This window comes from Entelurus aequoreus, linkage group LG10 (assembly GCF_033978785.1).
Source record: "Entelurus aequoreus isolate RoL-2023_Sb linkage group LG10, RoL_Eaeq_v1.1, whole genome shotgun sequence".
Lineage (NCBI taxonomy): Eukaryota > Metazoa > Chordata > Actinopteri > Syngnathiformes > Syngnathidae > Entelurus > Entelurus aequoreus.
In genome coordinates, this window is record NC_084740.1 from 49,996,898 (window position 1) to 50,010,402 (window position 13,505).

The 13,505-nt window shown below is 37.3% G+C and overlaps 2 protein-coding genes across 5 annotated transcripts in view; one reads left to right on the forward strand and one right to left on the reverse strand.

Moving 5' to 3' along the window:
• The window catches only part of LOC133658747 (cilia- and flagella-associated protein 251-like), a 39,536-nt gene extending 30,881 nt beyond the window's left edge, over positions 1 to 8,655 (reverse strand). Inside the window, exon 1 of the mRNA XM_062061107.1 lies at positions 8,520 to 8,655. The gene's annotated coding sequence lies outside the window, so the exon portion shown is untranslated. The remainder of the gene's footprint in view (positions 1 to 8,519) is intronic.
• The window catches only part of megf11 (multiple EGF-like-domains 11), a 497,434-nt gene continuing 492,460 nt past the window's right edge, over positions 8,532 to 13,505 (forward strand). For all 4 annotated transcript variants that reach the window (XM_062061102.1, XM_062061106.1, XM_062061104.1 and 1 more), the window contains exon 1: positions 8,532 to 8,944. The gene's annotated coding sequence lies outside the window, so the exon portion shown is untranslated. The remainder of the gene's footprint in view (positions 8,945 to 13,505) is intronic.

Consider the following 13,505-nt stretch of genomic DNA (forward strand, 5'->3'; position numbering starts at 1 on the left):
CTACTCAAGATTCAAGATGCTTTATTGTTGTCCATTCTTTAACATGTACAAGACACAAAAGCACTGAAATGTCATTTTGGGCACAGTCCCACTAAGAGCAGACATACGTTACAGGGGGACAAGACGGGACCGCCAACGGATCAGCCACTTACAGCGCTCCTTAAAAAAGGTGGGAAAAAGGTGACATTGGGAAAGGGGGAAGAGTAAAAAAAATATCAGTCTAAGGCTGGACCCTCAGGGGGGGTCCAGACTGAGTCCGAGGAAAAAAACTCACATAGCATGGCACACATAAACATAATACATGTAATCACAACAACTCGCAACAGAGGGCGGGGGGGATTTGGGGCCCTGGAGGCCGGCTGCCGCTATAAAGCGCTACTCAGCCATCCACAACCCCGGAGGAATTAGGCAGTGGTGAAGGCGTTGATTGGGGGAGGGGCGGGTGCGTGCATGTATGCCCAATTAACTTGGGTGAGATGTTGAAATGTTTTTGTGGACTGGGGCCGATCTCAAAGTTCGACACCAGGTGTTATTGAAAAAAAGGAAGGTCAAAAGCGTCCTTCGTTGAGAAGTCCTCAGGGGAGTTCTTCAGAACAGCCTGTTCCTGATAGCGTCAAAGCCATTCGAGGGAGTCAAATCGTAGATTAAGATGTTGTTTTCTCCGAGCAGTCAAAACAATGACCTGCCTGCTCTGTGTGTCCGTGCTGGATCTCTCAAATTCAATTTAATTCTTCCTTCTCAGCAAGCTTCTCCAAGATGAGATCCATTTTGCGATTCAATTTAGAAATCGCCCCAGTCTGTGTTCCCACAGCCCGACCCAATCCTTCCATTGCGACGAACAGCCTTTGAGCTCCTTGAGTGGCTGCCATCGTCTTCCGAATTTGACGATACACCAGAGCAATGCCCAGCCCAATCAGCAAGTGCCCCACGATCACGGTTCCAAATAGGTAGATGTCTTCCACGTCCTCGATGGAAAGGACTGAGAGGCACATGAGTCTCCATTTATCCCAGGAATCTCTCACGTACCCCGCAGCAATGGTTCCATCAGGGCAGCCAGGCTCCCCAGAACCTCTTTCCCTCGTCGAAAAGACTTTGTCAATTGCGTCGAGAGTCCAGCTGATCACATCCATGTCTGACGTTTAGATTTGAGGACAGCGCAAAGAAAGAGGCTTCAAAAAAGATCAGACAAGACAAGGACACAAGCAAGCTAGCAGGCACTGTAAGTATTCCTTAATAGTCCATTATAATAATTATGGATATGCAATATTGGTTGATGTTTTGTTGCAACCCCGTTAAGAAGCTTGCAAAAACCTTTATTCTCCACTTCTGAGTAGGGCATCAGGTCAAGGCACATCATTTCTCTTGTGTTTGTCAGTTGCTTTGCAGTGGAGTGGTTGGGTGGATGAGCCTGTTTTGCATTAAATGAAGATATTATAGGTGATTGAAACTGACTTGCAGGGGCAGAACATGGCTGTGATGATGAATTGGTGTTGGGGGGGGCTATTTGTGCTCGTGGGGGGGTTGGCAGAGAGGATGGAGAGGATGCTTTAAATGCATGTGATTATGCACAGCAGATGTTGACAGATGTTTGATATCTCTACCTCTGCTGATTTGACTTTTGCACTCATTACATACTTTACATACACTTTGGTTTCCGCACATAACTTTTTTGGCTGTTGGAGGACTGAAATATGGCTCAGTAGCAGCCACGGCCCCTCCGACCACCATCTATCATTCATTCAACAGTTAGTGTGGCTCCGGGGGCAAGGGTGAAGTGTCTTGCCCAAGGACAAAACGGCAAGACGCAGGCAGCGAACCTGGCACCCTCAAGTTTCTGGCACGGCCACTCTAACCACCATGCCACGTTGTCCCTATAAATGCAAATATATATATATATATATATATATATATATATATATATATATATATATATATATATATATATATATATATATATATATATATATATATATATATATATATATATATATATATATATGTAAAAACAGTCAGGATCAAAGGTTTACATACACTTGTAAAGAACATAATGTCATGGCTGTCTTGAGTTTCCAATAATTTCTTAAAGGCCTCACCTTTTCTTCTCCAAACATATTGCTGGGTATTGTGGCCAAACAGTTAAATTTTTGTTCCGTCTGACATCACATGGACAAAGATAAGACCTTCTGGAGGAAAGTTCTGTGGTCAGATGAAACAAAAATGGAGCTGTTTGGCCACAATACCCATATGTTTGGAGGAGAAAAGGTGAGGCCTTTAATCCCAGGAACACCATGCCTACCGTCAAGCATGGTGGTGGTAGTATTATGCTCTGGGCCTGTTTTACTACCAATGGAACTGGTGCTTTACAGAGAGTAAATGGGACAATGAAAAAGGACGATTTCCTCCAAATTCTTAAGGACAAGCTAAAATCATCAGCCCGGAGGTTGGGTCTTGGGCGCAGTTGGGTGTTCCAACAGGACAATGACCCCAAACACACATCAAAAGTGGTAAAGGAATGGCTAAATCAGGCTAGATTGAAGGTTTTAGAATGGCCTTCCCAAAGTCCTGACTTAAACGTGTGGACAATGCTGAAGAAACAAGTCCATGTCAGAAAAGCAACACATTTAGCTGAACAATGTTGTCAAGAGGAGTGGTCAAAAATTCAAGCAGAAGCTTGTGGATGGCTACCAAAAGCGCCTTATTGCAGGTAAACTTGCCAAGGGACATGTAAGCAAATATTAACATTGCTGTATGTATACTTTTGACCCAGCACATTTGCTCACATTTTCAGTAGACCCATAATAAATTCATAAAAGAACCAAACTTCATGAATGTTTTTTGTGACCAACAAGTAAGTGCTCCAATCACTCTATCACAAAAAAATAAGAGTTGTAGAAATTATTGGAAACTCAAGACAGCCATGACATGATGTTCTTTACAAGTGTATGTACACTTTTGACCACCACTGTATATATATATATATATATATATATATATATATATATATATATATACATATATATATATATGTATATATATATATATATATATATATATATATATATATATATATATATATATATATATATATATATATGTGTATATATATATATATATATATATATATATATATATATATATATATATATATATATATATATATATATATATATATATATATATATATATATATATATATACATATATATAGTTTGATGTACCAACTATGTTTGTATATGTATATACTGTATATATATATGTATGTATATATATATATATATATATATATATATATATATATATATATATATATATATATATATATATATATATATATATATATATATATATATATATATATATATACAAACATAGTTGGTATATCAAACTTGATGAAAACGTTTGTTGCTGCAATACCAACAAGTTACCTTAATTTTCTCCTAAATTCTGTTTTGAAGCGAAATTGGCCACCTCTCATCGTGATCACAGACTCTGTCACAAATGCGCATGTCTTCTGGGTTAAGCCTCAACCCGGCAGTGATTAATCATCATTTATATTTGATATTTGATAACGCAATAATTTATTAATCACATGCGTTAACACTACTAAATATATATATATATATATATATATATATATATATATATATATATATATATATATATATATATATATGTATATATATATATATATATATATATATATATATATATATATATATATATATATATATATATATATATATATATATATATATATGTATATATAGTCGAGGTTTCTGTGGTTTATCCGTCATACAGTGCTCAACACCGGGGTAGAGTGGAATATATGTTAGGTCAGAAAAAAATACAGAGGCTATATCATCCCTACAAGCCTGTTTTGCAGGTTTTCCAATTTTAGGGAATAAAATCCAGGGAAACCCGCGAAACAGGCTTGTAGGGATGATATAGCCTCTGTATTTTTTTCTAACCTAACGTATATTCCGCTCTACCCCGGTGTTGAGCACTGTATAACGAATAAACCACAGAAACCTTGACTATATATATACATATATACATATATATATATATATATATATAGAAGAAGGAGCTGAGCCAGAAGGCAAATCTCTCAATTTACCCGTCGATCTACGTTCCCATCCTCACCTATGGTCATGAGCTTTGGGTTATGACCGAAAGGACAAGATCACGGGTACAAGCGGCCGAAATGAGTTTCCTCCGCCGGGTGGCAGGGCCTCTCCCTTAGAGATAGGGTGAGAAGCTCTGCCATCCGGGGGGAGCTCAAAGTAAAGCCGCTGCTCCTCCACATGGAGAGGAGCCAGATGAGGTGGTCCGGGCATCTGGTCAGGATGCCACCCGAACGCCTCCCTAGGGAGGTGTTTAGGGCACTTCCGACCGGTAGGGAAGACCCAGGACATGTTGGGAAGACTATGTCTACCGGCTGGCCTGGGAACGCCTCGGGATCCCCCGGGAAGAGCTGGACGAAGTGGGCTGGGGAGAGGGAAGTCTGGGCTTCCCTGCTTAGGCTGCTGCCCCCGCGAACCGACCTCGGATAAGTGGAAGAAGATTGATGGATGGATATATATATATATATATATATATATATATATATATATATATATATATATATATATATATATATATATATATATATATATATATATATATATATATATATATATATATATATACACACTGTATATATATATATATATATATATATATATATATATATATATATATATATATATATATATATATATATATATATATATATATATATATATATAGTGTCTTTAAAGTGGGCAGTTTTTTTTGACGAAAATTGGGACTTTTGTCCAGGCTAGAATAAGTTATTCATGTTTATATTTACGGATGTCCGATAATAGCTTTTTGCCGATATCCGATATTCCAATATTGTCCAACTCTTAATAACAGATAACGATATCAACCAATACCGATATATACAGTCGTGGAATTAACACATTATTATGCCTAATTTGGACAACCAGGTATGGTGAAGATAAGGTCATTTTAAAAAAAAATTGATAAGATAAATAAATTAAAAACATTTTCTTGAATAAAAAAGAAAGTAAAACAATATAAAAACAGTTACGTAGAAACTAGTAATTAATGGAAATTAGTCGAATGAACTGTTAAAGGTTAGTACTATTAGTGGACCAGCAGCACGCACAATCATGTGTGCTTACGGACTGTATCCCTTGCAGACTGTATTGATATATATTGATATATAATGTAGGAAGCAGAATATTAATAACAGAAAGAAACAACCCTTTTGTGTGAATGAGTGTAAATTGGGGAAGGAGGTTTTTTGGGTTGGTGCATTAATTGAAAGTGTATCTTGCAGTGACGTGCAGTCAGGGGAGGCAGGTGAGGCGGGGCCTCACGTGCCATCATGGAAAGAAAAAAAATGTAAAAAGAAAAAAATTAATTAAATTGTTACATGTATCCAGTGATTATAAAGTTATTTTCCATTTAACTTCACCAGTTTTAGATTATTTTTATTCAAAATCGCTGAATTTTCACATTTGCCGTTCAAATACTGAGAAGAGACTTGCGGTGAGTCACCAGCCAGTTGAGCCTCACCATGGATTGCGCAATGACTCGGGTAACTGCTGGCCTGCTGTGCAGTGAGACCGTATTGCTATATGAATTATATTATACATTTCCATAGTTTAGTTAGCTGAGGTATATAATGTACAGTGTATTTTGTCAACAACTGTATGTGTGTAACGTATTTCTTGTGCTGAGCAATCATAAAACGGCTGCGAAGACGCACTGGCTGAGGCTCGCAGTAATCCCGCCTCCTGGTGGTAGAGAATGCACCCCCGCCGTAGAATGCACCCCCTGATGGGAGTGGTATGATATCAACTAAAGCCCACACTTAAACGTTCCACGTGCAAGATTGAATCTATTTAAAAAAGTTATTTAATAAGAAGCCAAAAAGTGCAAAAACAATAATGTTCGTGTTGGAGGAGTTGTGAATGACTGCTGGGCCACAACATTAGGTACACCTGCAGACTGCAGCACGGATTTCATATTTCAGTCATTCACAACTCCTCCAACACAAACATTATTGTTTTTGCACTTTTTGGCTTCTTATTAATTAACTTTTTTAAACAGATTCAATCTTGCACGTGGAAAGTTTAAGTGTGGGCTTTAGTTGATATAACACTCCCGTCAGGGGGTGCATTCTACGGCAGGGGTGCATTAATCCAGCACAACAGCGGCGCATGGACTTCATTTATAAGTAAAGGTAAGACCATAATAACGTTTTTTTAATTAAATGTGCTTTTTTGTGTGCTACAGTTTGTATGTGTAAAGTTAAAGTTAAGTTAAAGTACCAATGATTGTCACACACACACTAGGTGTAATGCAATTTGTCCTCTGCATTTGACCCATCCCCTTGTTCACCCCCTGGGAGGTGAGGGGAGCAGTGGGCAGCAGCGGCGCCGTGCCCGGGAATCATTTTTGGTGATTTAACCCCCAATTCCAACCCTTGATGCTGAGTGCCAAGCAGGGAAGAATGCTGGTATGAGCTTTTAAACATAACCCGTTAACTGCTGCCAATAAAATGGTGAATAAGATACTCTTTAGGGTTCATATGTTTGTAAATCTGACTGTGATGAAGTCGGTGCCTCACCAGCCATGAACCTCACCGCACGTCACTGGTATCTTGTGTTTTTTATGTTGATTTAATTAAAAAAAACAAAAAAAACAACCGATATTGATAATAAAAAAAACAAATGCCAATAATTTCCGATATTACATTTTGAAGCATTTATCGGCCGATAACATCGACAGGCCGATATTATCGGACATCTCTATTTATATTGAATCTTAAGGGCAGGGGCGTCACTAGCTTTTAAGGACAGGGGGGGCTTAGCCCCCAGGAGATGCACAGGATGCGAGCGAACGTAGCGCACGAGCACAAAACTTCACAAACGGCTAACAAAGACTTAGAAATTATTCATTGTTATTATTATTATTTCAGTCGGTATAGTTTCAATCTGTGTTCATACAACAACAAACATGGGTTAGCACAGTGACATTTTGTTTACAGCATCAACAAGAAACAATTACTTGCATGATCCTTCAAGATACACTGAAACACAATGAAAGTCATGGCATTAGCCTCTATGTTATTACTTCACAACATAGAGGCTAATGCCACCACTTTAGGTCACAATACAATAATTGTTTGTTCCCAAATATTTTGAAGTTGCACAGATTACATTTTGGGCACATATGTGACTAAAACGGTTGTAAATTCAAGCCCTAGAAATATTACTTAATTACTTGAATTAAAGTAATATCTGGATCGGGATAATTTGGCTTGTATATAATATATTTATGTATATATATATATATTATGGCAAGCCGTTAAGGAAATTAAATATATATGGAAGTCTGAATAGAAATGAGAAACGTTTATATATACTGTAAATAACCAAGACTTAGAGTCCGTCTGCTGATCTGAAAAAGAGCCAAAGCTGTCAAAGAGCTGAGGGACCATCTTCAAAGTGCAATGCTGAAACAAATAATGCAAACAATAAAATGTAACTTCCAGGGCTTGAGATTAACGTAGTCCCGTCGTCCCGGGGACGGTAAAAAAAAATGCACGGGACAAAATTAAATGCTTCCCGGGACGATGGCTTTTAACCATTTTTTTTCTTTTTCTTTTTATGTATTTTTTCATTTCACATTTTATATTAAATGTCTTGGTTTTTCCACCCTCTGAAAATCCTATGAAATGTTTAACAAGCCATTCTATAATAATACAACAGCTATTAATGTAACAATACAATAAAACAAATATATTTAATGATGTTTTTTCATTATTTTAACAATAGGCTAATGTATATTACCTTATGTAGATTCTACAAGAAACACAAAACTTAAAAACTAAATTATTTACAATGGCAGACACAAGGTTCTTGTTCTGCAGTGCTGTGTGCTAATGTGCTTCGTACACCTGCAGGACCGCAAGCAAGGTCGCAGAGAAAATGCGGACTGGATTTTGAGTGATGTGGGCATTTTCTATATGAACAAGTCCAAGGACCGCAAGCAAGGTCGCAGAGAAAATGCGGACTGGATTTTGAGTAATGTGGGCATTTTCTATATGAACAAGTGGAATGGATTGGATACCGACGCACTAAAGGGGCTCTCTACCTTACACTATGAAGTGAGGGGAAACTGAGTGAATAATGACAGGTTACATGATTATTTATTTAAACTCATATTCGGGCCACTTTATAATGAATATGTCGGCATGTATTTGTAAAAAAAAAAGAAAAAAAAAAGATTATTATTATTTTTTTTTTAAACACCAAATTATTTAGGGGGGCTTAAGAACATTTTGGGGGGGCTTGAGCCCCCCTAAAAAAGGCCTAACAACGCCAATGCTTAAGGGCAACTATGCTTTACTATATGAACGTTTCGGTTGGCGAAGCATGTTCAAGAACCAATTAGGTTTCCCCGTGTACGTTAATTGGGCTCACCTGTCACCTGGCCAACTGATTACGGCAGCTGTCTGAGAGTGACGTCACCGATCCGAAAAAGCCACGACACACGACGACATGCGATAGTTTCATTGAAAAACAACCAAACAATGTTTTTTGGGCACTAAAATCCTACTTTCACAAAACACAGCATATGGTACGGCAGGAGGCGGGGCTTCGTCATCGGCGCGCATGACGTCATCCGGGTTTAAAGTGGGCCGCGCTTCTGCCACGGAGCAGCAGCGGCGGAGAGAGGCGGACGGTGGCCCCGGGGGTGCGCACGCTCAGGACGGCTTCAACTCAGTCCAAGCCGCCGCTTGAAGGCACCATGTCGAGCTGTCACTTCAACACCTCCTGCGGCGGGAAATATCTCTTTTCTTGAGGGGGGGAGGACAACTTTGCATCTCGAGTGGCGTCTTTCGAAGGTGAGCGAAGATTTTTTTTTTTTTTGATCAACTCACGTCTGCAGTGGAATTGTGAAAAGGTGCAGATTAGTGCTGAATGTTGTTGGCTTGCAGTCGTTTCCTTTCCATCTTTTGGCAGGCTGGCGGCTGCTGGATGTGACAAATTGGGCTTTCTATTTAATTGAGCTGTTGGCAAGTCTACACTGTGGAAATATGCGTTGTGGGCTAAAAAAAAAAAAAAAATACAATAAATTTTTTTTTTCAATTTATTGCAACATGTGTTGTATGTACATTGGTGTTATACTCCTGCAAAAAATATTTAAATAACAGAAAAACAACCCCAAAAAACATGAATTGTTAACTTCCACTTCAAAGTGTACACTTTGACTTCCATGCAATCTCTCTTTGACTATTATCCATTTTTAATGAGGGCTGGAGATAAAGTTTTGTCCTTCAGAGGAAGAGGACAGCAGCAGTAATGAATAGAAGATTCCCAGCAGAATAAAGATGACGTGTCATGTCACCACAACGCCGCTAGATGGCAGTGGAGTGCAAAGATAGAGCAGCGGATTCAACTCCCATTAGTCCAGTGGTTCTTAACCTTGTTGGAGGTACCGAACCCCACCAGTTTCATATCAAACCGAACCGTAATCATAAAATGATGTTATATTAAATAAATACCAAAGTTACAGGAATGTACACATAATCCCATGTTTACATCTCATTGTGCTACATGTGAATGTTTTAGTGGGAACTAAATGCGATATCTGAAAGCATTGGCGTTGGTAGGCCTATTTTAGGGGGGCTCAAGCCCCCCTAAATAATTTTGTGTTTAAAAAAAAACCAAAACATCTTTTTTATTTTTTATTTTTACAAATACATGCTGACATATTCATTATAAAGTGGCCCGAATATGAGTTTAAATAAATAATCATATAACCTGTCATTCACTCAGTTTCCCCTCACTTCATAGCGTAAGGTAGAGAGCCCCTTTAGTGCGTCGGTATCCAATCCATTCCACTTGTTCATATAGAAAATGCCCACATCACTCAAAATCCAGTCCGCATTTTCTGTGCAACCTTGCTTGCGGTCCTGCAGGTGTACGAAGCACATTAGCACACAGCACTGCAGAACAAGAACCTTGAGTCTGCGATTGTAAATAATTTAGTTTTTAAGTTTTGTGTTTCTTGTAGAATCTATATAAAGTAATATACATTAGCCTATTGTTAAAATAATGAAAACAACATCATTAAATATATTTGTTTTATTGTATTGTTACATTAATAGCTGTTGTATTATTATAGGATGGCTTGTTAAACATTTCATAGGATTTTCAGAGGGTGGAAAAACCAAGACATTTAATATAAAATGTAAAATGAATAAATACATAAAAAGAAAAAAAATGGTTAAAAGCCATCGTCCCGGGGAGCATTTAATTTCGTGCCGTGCATTTTTTTTACCGTCCCCGGGACGACGGGACTACGTTAATCTCAAGCCCTGGAAGTTACATTTTATTGTTTGCATTATTTGTTTCAGCATTGCACTTTGAAGATGATCCCTCAGCTCTTTGACAGCTTTGGCTCTTTTTCAGATCAGGGGCCGTACTTATCAAGCTTCTCAGAATTACTCCTAAGAAGTCTGCTAAGAGTTGACTTAAGAGTAAATAAATTCTTCGCTGAAAGCTGCACTTAAAAGTTAGTTATCAAGCGTCTTACTCACACTTTCAGCAAAGTGTAGGACTGAATCTTAAGTGTCACACTCAGAGCTGAATTACGACATTACTATGTGCCGTAAATGGAATTTTAGGTGACGTCATTTCTGTGTCCATAGAAATGACCAATCACGGAAGGGAATCCGTTGTCTAAGAATAAAGAAATATCTTGGAAATATTTAAGTGGACAATGGGAGTGTATATTTTGACAATAAACTACAAAATAATACAAAACAAACTAGTCCCCGCCGGCACTCACGCTACCGCTCCCTCTCTTCTGCCGCCCACACACTCACTGACGTCACTCACCTCACGGCCACACACATACGCTACTGTCATAACATTTTCTTTCCAATTCATTAATTAGGCAACTAATTTGAAACTGGTGTGGGTGGCTCTATATATACTAGCCCACTGCAGCCACATGCAGAAATCAACATGGAATCGAAAAGTATTAAATCTGTGACAAAAATAATACCCGCTCTGTCTAAACGATACCGTTTGATCAGCTGCTCGTCATCAAAAAAAACAAAACATTGTTCCGTTCCCTGAACGTTCGCGCACGTCTCTCTCGCCTCAGTGCCATCCCCTGCTGGCAACTCCTAACCACTTAAGACACCTCTGAAGGTCTCTTAAATATCGTGGAGAGTAGGAGTGATTCTTAGACTTAAGAACGTTGATAAAAAGCTTTTATTCTTAAGTTTGAGAGTAGGACTACATTTCGCAAATTCTCAGGACTTAAGTGTAAAATGGCACTCTAAGAAGCTTGATAAGTACGGCCCCAGGACTCTAAGTCTTTCTTATTTACAGTATATATAAAAGTTTCTCCTTTCTATTCAGACTTCCATATATATTTAAATTCCTTAACAGCTTGCCATAATATATATAAATATTATATACAAGCCAAATTATCCCGATCCAGATATTACTTTAATTCAAGTAATTAAGTAATATTTCCAGGGCTTGAATTTAACTTCAAAATATTTGGGAACAAACAATTATTGTATTGTGAGCTTAAGTGGTGGCATTAGCCTCTATGTTGTGAAGTAATAACATAGAGGCTAATGCCATGACTTTCATTGTGTTTCAGTGTATCTTGAAGGATCATGCAAGTAATTGTTTCTTGTTGATGCTGTAAACAAAATGTCACTGTGCTAACCCATGTTTGTTGTTGTACTGAACCCAGATTGAAAATAAACCCACTGAAATAATAATAATAACAATGATTAATTTCTAAGACTTTGTTAGCCCTTTGTGAAGTTTTGTGCTCGTGCGCTACGTTCGCTCGCATCCTGTGCATCTCCTGGGGGCTAAGCCCCCCCTGTCCTTAAAAGCTAGTGACGCCCCTGTCTGAAAGGGATACACATTATTTCCAAAGCAGGACCCCCCCACCCAGACATATAATACTAGTACACAGCTCATGAAAACAATATGTTGTAGTCGTTGTAAGTGGGCCAAAACACTTACTGTATTTTTCAGAGTATAATTCGCTCCGGAGTATACGACGCACCGGCCGAAAATGCATAATAATGAAGGAACAAAACATATAAGTCAAACTGGAGTATAAGTCGCATTTTTTGGGGAAATGTATTTGATAAAAGCCAACACCAAGAATAGACATTTGAAAGGCAATTTAAAATAAATAAAGAATAGTGAACAACAGGCTGAATAAGTGTACGTTATATGAGGCATAATTAACCAACTGAGAAGGTGCCTGGTATGTTAACGTAACATATTATGGCAGGGGTGTCCAAACTTTTTCCACTGAAGGCCGCAAACGGAAAAAATGAAAGCATGTGGGGGCCATTTAGATATTTTTCATTTCAAACCATAACAAAATATATGGATTTTTTTGTATTTATTTTACCTTTAGGGGTCCCGGGAACTATGAAGGGTCTCAGTTATTAAAATGTTAAAAACAAGTCTAATTTGTAGTATTATTTTTTATTTAACGCTTACAGTAAATCTCTATATCAACTTAAAAAAAAAAAAAAAAGGTTTTATGGCTTTTCTGTCAAAACAACTTTGTTTTTTATAGTAAAACTGAAATATGCAGTATTTAGTAATTAGAGCCCTACAATATAAATAATGCAGGACACCAATGATTTTAATTGTTTAATATTTTTGAGTCATCACAGTGAAAAGATAAATAAAATACCACTAAATATATTTGGGATCCAAAAGGTTCCCTGCTCATAAAGTGATACATTTTTTTTTTTTTTTTTTTTTACTTTCATCACTTATATATCTGTCGATTTTACGTTTGAACTATTATTTTGTTTGTTTTATGCTCTTTTGTCAAATAAAACTTTGTTTTTGTATGGCAAATACACAATATATGCAATATTTACCACATAAAACATTTTAAAGTGAAATATTTGAACTAATTTGAGCTTTGAAAATAATTAATTATAACATGGATTTTTTGTCATTATTTTTTTTTTTTTGAGCAGTGGCAAAAAAAGAAAAAGAAAGAAAGACAAAAGAGAAAAAAAACAGCCTGCATGGCAGCTTTTGTGTCAACATTGCAACTTTTTCTTGTTAGATTTCACCTCATTCCACTTTTTTTAATGTTAATTTTAATTTTTTGCAATGTGTGGCGGGCTGGTAAACAATTAGCCGCGGACCGCAAATGGCCCCCGGGCCGCACTTTGGACACACCTGTATTATGGTAAGAGTCATTCAAATAACTATAACATATAGAACATGCTATACGTTTACTAGAGATGTCCGATAATATCGGCCGATAAATGCTTTAAAATGTAATATCAGAAATTATCGGTATCGTTTTTTTTATTATCGGTATTGTTTTTTTAAAATGTTTATTTATTTTATTTAAAATTAAATCAACATAAAAAACACAAGATACAC